Genomic DNA, 8,725 nt, shown 5'->3' on the forward strand with positions numbered 1-8,725 from the left:
GATTTACTGCCATGTAAATGTGCCTAAGGACTGAGCCTAAGTCCCATTACTTTCAATGAGTATGTCAAACCATTTCTCTGGTTAAATAACATTATTATTTATAGATAGACAATGCAGCCATCTGCTTGTCTTTGGACACAAATTTGTCTATGTGGATTTTCAATCACAATTGCATTCAAGGCTCATATTTCTGAAAGAATGTAGAACCCATAAAGCACAAATCTGAGGCATATAATACCAATTTATTGAATGTCAGTGCATACTGACCTCCTATTACAAACACTGGCAGATGGCCACTGCTTCAGTGCTCAAGAGTGGTCTGAATAGAAAATCAAGCAGTGACTTAGCTTGGTGTTGTGTGTGTGTTTGCCTCATCACCATCGCCATCGCCATCGCCCATAGCAACACTCATTGGTATCTATATGAACATGGTGACTATGTTGCTACCAGTTCATTTGCAGCACAACAAAACTATTGGAGGTCCCATGGATACCATATCCTGCTCTGTCAAATCTACCAAGGATCAAGGCTGGCCTGCTAGTGGGAAGAGAGAAGCACATTGGCTGCTTGGCAGAAATCCTAAGAAAGGAAGCAGCATGATTAGCCGGTTTCCCATCGGAGCCATGAAAGGCGGCAAAGAATGGTAGTGGTAATTATTTTCATCAAGCAGCTACAGACCTCTGTCTCACAGAAGGAAGCCCGTGACTAACTACATCCCAAAACTGGTCCCTTCATCTATAGCGCGAGCACATCTTAGCCCCGAAGCAGCCCAGTAGCGAGAGCATACATTAATCTGAGTGCTGACCTTTTCCTAAATGCTTTCCATTGTTAATGCTTTCTTAACTTCATTGCTACCAGCTTCTTCAAAGATTCCACAGAGTTAATGTTTCCATTCCATTTCATTTGTTGGTAATGATGACCAGGCTCTACACAGCTGTGAGGAGCTGAAAGGAACAAGGATAAACATTGCCCACTGTTCTCTTATCTCTGTTCATTCTTTGGCACGGAAGTTGGCCTGTACAGTATGTTGCTGTTCAGAGGATGTGGTGACATTTTCCTTCCATCGCTGAAAAAGTTCTTTACAAAGCAAGTTCTCTCTCTCTCTCTCTCTCTCTCTCTCTCTCTCTCTCAAAAATACAATTTCCTTCAGTGAAAAGCCAGCCCAGTTTTTCCTTGGCTGCACACTCAAAACGCATCGCAGACAAATGGGTAGATCATGTTGAATTATTTTACGATTCAATTATCCCAAGGTAGCCAGGGCTCATCTGCAGTTATGATGAGCTAATGCTACTTGCCTTTGTTTCAAGCACGTAGATTTATTCTCAGCTGAAAGGTAGCTGTCGCATTGTTTTGAAGATCTACCTGTACGGACAAAGCACACACCCTCCACCCTTCCTCAGATGAAAACAAGGACATTTCTCTCTCACTCCCTCAACTGACCCTCCCTAGCCACCCATTTTTGTGTGTGCCCACCCCCACAGAACATTTCCTATCAGATGAAGGACAAGTGCCACGACCATGACATCAACAGGACACAGTGCTTATGCCCTCTTAAACCCCTTAATCCCGATTTCACTTTATTCTTTGGTAGATTTACAAGAAGAAAAACACACACCAATAAATAAATTTTAGAAATGGGCAAGATTAGACATGGACACACAAAGCAATTATTATTATTATTATTATTATTATTATTATTATTATTATTATTAAAAAATCAAGATTCCTTGCTACATGTCGCTATTTCAGCCACTCAGATACTCTTATACTTTGTTAGTTCTCTCTCTCTCTCTCTCTCTCTCTCTCTCTCTCTCTCTCTCTGGGTGGGTGTGTGTTGCATTCTGTTCAAAATAGGTTTCTCAGTGTAGTGGACAAACAAATAGATGCACCATGAATCCCACTGCAGAATCCTGTTATTGATAGGATTTCTTACAGAGTGACCAAATCCAGAACGGAACATTTCTCTCTGTTTAATTTGTTTCCCCTTTTGTGTGATTTTTTCTTTTTTTTTCTTTTTTTACAATTTGGCAGCAAGTGAAGAGAGGTTTCCCAGTGTTCTAATTAAAAGCAGTTTCCGAAAGGTTAATCTAATAAATTGCAGGATATAGGATTTCACTCTAGTCCTGGATAGTTACGTGAAATAAAAAAAAATGCACAGAAAAGCAAAGCCAATAGGCCAGGTACGTTAGTGTCTCTCCACTTTTGCCTACCACATGTGGTGTTCTCCAGCATATATGTTCTCATCATATAAAAACTGGATCACTGTTTGGACTGTCTGGTAGTGGTTTAGGCACTCAGCAGCTAGGTTTCTTTGGAACTGTGTTAGGATTGTGATCCACATTACAAATTAAGCAGACACATCCAAATATACCATATGTTTTCCGTATGATTTGCCCCCCCCCAATTTATTTTACTTACTTACATTGTCTTTAATACTTGTTGTTACTTAATTATGTTACTGAAAACATGGGATCTGTTATTATTAACAGTTGTAGCACACTGGATATGGAATTTTTATTACATATCATTCATTCATTCATTCATTCATTTTGTGAAACACATCCATAATATATCTCCCAAGGGTGATGTATGTTCCATGTTTAGAAACAGCGAAAATGCTTTTGAAAATAGTATAAGAACAACCAAGTATAGGCACGAAAACAACGCAGAACGAGACCCAAAGCAATGACCTTTCTGTCTACCTGGAAAAGCTTGTTGAAACAAAAACATTTTCAATTGTTTCCAGAACATAGAAATAGTGGGAGCCTGTCATATCTCAACAGAACTGCTGCTCCACAGAACAGCAGTAACCAACTTTGAAAGTCCTGCTCTGAGTTGCTGTAGAGAGGGCTTCTGATATTTGGGGGACTTTAAGGAGACATTCTCCGGCAGAATGCAGTGACCTTGATTGACAGCCAGTGCAAATCTCACAAAAAAGATGCTATCATATGCTGATGGCAGTTTGCCCGCCACAAGCAACCTTGCTTCCATGTTCTATACATTCTTGTTGAGATATGGAAATTGGATTTCTGCTGAAATATGAAGCAATATAGTTATATAGCATCCTACACAACATATAGTTTTGCATACAGAGGCCCCCGCAGATGCTGTGGGCTGGGAATGTTGGGGAGGTATTTTAGGAGAAAGTTGTGAGTGCCATACAACCTGCGCTATCAACCCTACACTAGCCTGCTGCCCCATCACCAGTGTTGAAGTCAGATTCAACTACCAGTCCAATCCCAAAGGGGGACACACATTGTCTTGTCATTCTACCATAGTGGCAAAATGTCCTGAGTCAGCCCTGCACATATAACTTTGCAACGGGAGTGGGGAACCTGCAGCTTTCCAGATGTTGCTGGATTATGGATTGACCATGCTGACCTGGGTGGAGGAAAGCTCGAATCCAGCAACACATCTGGAGGGCACCAGGTTCCCCACCCCAGCTTTCCAACATGCAGAATTGTGGTTGCAGTTCCATTCTGCTCATTACCAAGTATTTTCAATGGACATTTAGCTGATTTTTACAAGAGACAAATAATTCAGATATTGTACCTGAAGGTGCAGAAGGGGAAAGGGAAATTGCTCCCTCCCCAGAACGACTAACCTTCTTATCGTTTTCTAGCTCTCCTCTCAATCCTTTTTCCTTTGTCAGCACCTTTCTTGAGTTAAAATGCTCAGACCTCCTGAACCCAGTGCTCTAAATGAGATCTTCCCAGTGCAATCAAAAATGGCACAATTGCTTCCTGAGTTTTGAATATAATCCTTATGTTAATTTGCCCAAAATGGCCTTGACCTTTAATGGCATGTTCAACAATGATTTTCAATGTCCTGTGAATCTTAGCGCATATTGAAAATTATATTTTGGAGAACAGTCCCCACCACAGTGTCTCCAAAGCGCCTGAAGCATCCAGATAACAATTAAATTGAATAGAATAATTACAAATGATTTGGAGACTAAACTCTTCCATTTCAAATGCTTTTCAGCATAAGGTTCTGTCTGTGCATTCACACCACAGCACACCTGTTGGAGAAAAAGAAGGCTCGGTGCTCCAAGAAGCTAAGGAAGGGCAGCTGCCAAGCAAGGAATCTTAATTTTCAACAGCAGTGGAAGGAAGTTGTCAGGCAAAAAAATCCAGTGAACCTACAGCCAGATACAAGAAGAAGAAGCCTGTTAGGACCATGAGCTTACTGGGAGAGAGGGAATCCACAGGGAAAGGCTTGAGCATGTGGAAGTGTAGGCTTTGCTGTAGTTTGAGTGGCAGCCGTCATTGTCCCACAGTGCCACATAACCTGAAAATTACTAGCTCTGCAGTTCAATAGTATCCATATCCAAAATGCATGCTTTACTGGACTGGGATCTGAACAAATGAAATTAAACATATTATATAAATAGTTTAAAAAAGCAAGATGGTTGTATTGCCAACAACCAGCAGCAGTAGCAACAACAAAGATCTCCCAGCCTTATTAAAATCTAGCAAGGCTAAAAAGTGAAACGGAACACACTCTTGAAGGAACAAATACGCAGGCAATTACATACAAAAAGTTGTCGTCATGGCTGCCAGGATCAAGCCTCAAATCCGAAAATACAGCTGTAGAATAAAGGCAGATGCTGACCATCAAAACCATATTCAATTATCATATCTATGTTGTTTCTCACTTTCTGTGGTTAAGAAGCTATTATTAGGCTCCCTTGCTTTCTCTGGTGCTTTTTTTCATTTTTGTTTTTAATAGAAAATCTCCAAGTAATTCCCCTATATCACATTCCCAAAAGCAAATATGGGCTGCAGCCTATTTGATTATTAGTTTCCCAGAACACTCTGTCCAGCCCTGTTTTGTTCTCTTTAATATAAAGCACAGACTATGGCTGAACTGGACCACATGAAGCACTGCCCTAATTCCCCACCCCCACCCCACCCCTCCATGCCAGCAATAATCATGCCACTTACCCAAGATTGCATTGAGGTGCAGAACAATACTATTTACCTGGATTAAATGGGTGGGCACAGAAAACATTTCCTTGAAACACAAACAGGTTCACTCCCTTGTCCTAATGGTTAGAAAATTGCACAGCAAGCCTCCTGTCTCTAGTCAGGTTAACAATCAGTTTAGGGTTTTTTCCATGCTAGATTAGCCACCGAAATGGGAGGAGAGCTGGTAATGAATGTATCTTTAAACAGGTGGAGTAAACACTGGCGCAGGATAAGAAAGTGAGTAGGTTACACAGAGTAAATGGAAGGCAGTACCCAAGAGATCTCTTTTGTCCCTGTTCTTACTCTGATAGAGACTTGTTTACTTCAAGGTGTGTGTAGCGTCCTCTGGGATTTTCCTCAAGACGCCAAGAAATGTGACTGAGGTGTGTGACACAGGTGTGTGTATGTATCTAGGTACAAAGCCACTCCCCAAAGGGCAAACTGTGTGTGTGTTTTATAGGAGGCTGCTATGTTGTCATTTTCCAGCCACCTTTAAGCATTATTATTATTATTGTTGTTATTATTATTATTATTATTATTATTATTATTATTATTATTATTTTGTACCCCACTCATCTGACTGGGTTGCCCCAGTCACACAGGGCAACTTCCAACTGTGTATACAAACACAGTAAAACATTGAAACTTAAAAAGCTTCCCTTTACAGGGGTGCCTTCAGATGTCTCATAAAATATATAATTACTCATCTCCTTGACATCTGATAGGAGGGTGTTCCACAGGAAGGGTGCCACTACCGAGAAGGCCCTCTGCCTGCTTCCCTGTAGCTTCACTTCTTGCGGTGTGGGAACTGCCAGAAGGCCCTTGGTGCTGGATCTCAGTGTCCAGGCTGAACAATGGGGGTGGAGACGCTCCTTCAGGCATGCAAATCCATTGCATATGTCTTGTCTTTTATGATCACCAAAGCCAATATGGAAAAAAGTTTGTTATTTAAAGAGCAACATTCATGAAACATGACATGGGTAAAAAAAAGAGAGAGAAAGAAAGAGCATGGGGGAGCTAAGTACTGGACAGCACCAAGAATGGTGAATCAAACCACTATAGATTCTTTATATTTTAGTCTTATGAGCCACTATGGCAGGGAATAATTGTGAAGGCAAAGCTCCTCACTTGTTGCATTGGGCTAACATCAACAATGTAAGTCACTGTCCATGCTGAATGTGCATTGCAGCACACAGGAACTTAGCACATACCTAACCATATAGGTGTGTTCCTTTTGCCTGGCTTGGGAGAATAGCTTCACATATTACATTAAGTGGGTCAACAAACGTCTGTTCTGTTTGATGGCTTTCACTGATTAAGAATAAAGTTAAGAATTAGCTCACTGTCCTGCAGGTAAAAGCTGATTACGTGTCCTTATATTATGGATGAGGAGCAGAATGACCCACAACTGCATTTCAGTCAACAGTAGCTGCCTGCCTATATATCGTTCACTGCATTGACTCTCCAGCATTAAATTCTGTCTGCAGAGTGAATCAGTGTCGCAGGCTGAAAACCTATGCACTACCAAGTGACCTAAATAAATCCCACCGAAGTTAATAGAACTGAAGCTGCTGAAAGGTGCATGGGATTCTGGCTGCAGTCGTGCTATAAGTGTGTGGTGTTGTTTGTTGTTGTTTTTACACTTTACTCCGGCTAATGCAGATTTGAGCACACACCTACCTCATCCCCATGTCCTCTTGGCATGCATAAGGCACACTTTCCCCATGCACATCTTATTGAATGTTTGGCAATCTGCATATAACCCATTTAAGTTCATTAATATTGAAACATCCAAAGTTGCTTTCAAAGCAAAATTGGAAATTATGTTTGGTAAACATCTACGATGATTCTCTCCCCCCCCACCCCTTTTTGCTGCATTCAAGTTACCTGCTGCTCCGCTGCCCTGAATTTAACACCATTCAGCTTCCTTGCTGAGAGCAAAGAAATGATCATGTAATCAGTAACTCACAGCAGCATTTTTATAACAGGATTTCTCTTTTTCTTCCCCCCTCCCTCTCTTGAAGCATGTAAAAGGTTCTTTTCTTGTAGGCAGATGGACAGAGCTTGGAGGACTGTGTTTAGTAGAGAGAAACCAGATTTGAAAACTTTTAACAGCCGGCATGGTATCTGGTTCATTTTCTATCAAAATGAGTTCATTATCGTTAATTTCTGCCAACTGCCAATCAGTCCTTCCAATCACATCTCAAATTAGGTTAGTTGGGGCGGGGGGAGTTTTCTTCTTCTTCAAGACTCCCCCCGTCATAACTCATCATTATTGCACTTCAAGAATGTTGCTAGGAATATTCTTGCAGTATAATATTGCTATAGTAGGTAACCAATACAGAATTCCATCCCCACAGATCATTAATTAAGCTTATTAGCCACTTTACACAACCATCTCAAATTGACCATTAATAGTTAAAATAAGCTAGAATGAGAAACGGGGAACTTTTCTGCAACCATGCCTGTAATGTTTCTGAGTCTGCCCTAAGAGTCCTGATTCCGTGATTTTGGTAGTTTCAGTGTACCAGACTCTGTAGGAGTTCCAACCCGTTTTTGGCTATTGTTCAGCTTCTCTCAACAGGCTGGACCTGGGGAAGCAAAAATGAAAGGTTTTAGTGGTCATTACTCCGTAGTTCTTCAAGGATGTTCAGCAGCACATTCAATGAATATGTATGGAAGTACCAGGGCATTAAACTCTGCCTCCCCAGTGTACTGGCATGACCTGAACGGTTTCATTTGAACACAGTTGTGCACATGGGAGCATTCAAATCAGTGAGCATAGGTCAAGAACCAAGTGCTGAACCCCATTCGTGCCATCTGTAAGCATTTATATTTCCAGTTTGCAAAGCTCATTTATTTCCAGTTTATTTGGGACACATACACACAAAACAAGTGGTTTGCATTGACCACAGCTGAAAATAAAACCACAGGGTGCTCTCAAGGTCTTCCCTCCCCTTTTGTCATGTTCCTTTGTACACTCACTTCTTGATTTTCACCATGGATTCCCAGAGGACTTGGCAATTTGTGATGTAGTCTATGCTTACTATGTCTCCTCGCTAATCCAGAGCCTGAGACTCGCTGGCAGGGGACCGAGTGATATCATGGTGAATGCTACCACCTTATTCTGCTATTCCAGCTCCTTGCTTCTTAAACAAGAAGACAGCTTTCCTGCCTGGAAAACAGGAATGGAACAGCACATGAAACGACAAGGAGAGGGGAGGAGGGAAATCATGAGCCAGCAGTGCATGCTCCCAAAAACCAAACCATAGTTTGGCATAAACTACTGTTTATTGCAAACAGCATCCTTGGAGGCAAACAGCATCCTAGGACTTGGGGGAGTATGCCAGCTAAGGGCAGGAAACATTACAGATCAGGGTCCTGTAGCTGCTTTTTTCTTCAAAATAAAAGTAGCAAATATATGCACATGTTTCTCAAAAGCATGAAACACAATCAGTAGTTAGGCCTCTTGTTGAGCTTAAAGTCATATTCACACCATATATTTAATCACACGCACAATTTTAACATGCATGGTTTATCCCAAAGAATCCTCATAGAGCCGTGAGCACCTTTAACAAACCATAGTTTCCAGGATTATTCGGGGTGGGGGGCATGACTGTTATTATTGTTATTTATTATTTAGTAAATTTGTATACCACCCTTCATCTGAAGATCTCAGGGCGGTTCACGACATAAAAAGTACAGAAGAAGACCACAAAGTGCATAATAAAAACAAGAACAAACAAAACAACAAC

The 8,725-nt window shown here is 41.2% G+C and overlaps 1 long non-coding RNA gene across 1 annotated transcript; it reads right to left on the minus strand.

The window, feature by feature from the left end:
• Positions 1-438: 438 nt before the first annotated feature.
• LOC117049373 lies at positions 439-4,894 on the minus strand. Its single transcript, XR_004426975.1, has 3 exons — positions 4,538-4,894; positions 4,022-4,141; positions 439-944 (listed from the first exon to the last, which is right to left on the minus strand). It is a non-coding gene; the product is annotated as an uncharacterized LOC117049373 (long non-coding RNA).
• Positions 4,895-8,725: the final 3,831 nt, after the last annotated feature.

This window comes from Lacerta agilis, chromosome 7 (assembly GCF_009819535.1).
Source record: "Lacerta agilis isolate rLacAgi1 chromosome 7, rLacAgi1.pri, whole genome shotgun sequence".
NCBI classification, from domain to species: Eukaryota; Metazoa; Chordata; class Lepidosauria; order Squamata; family Lacertidae; genus Lacerta; species Lacerta agilis.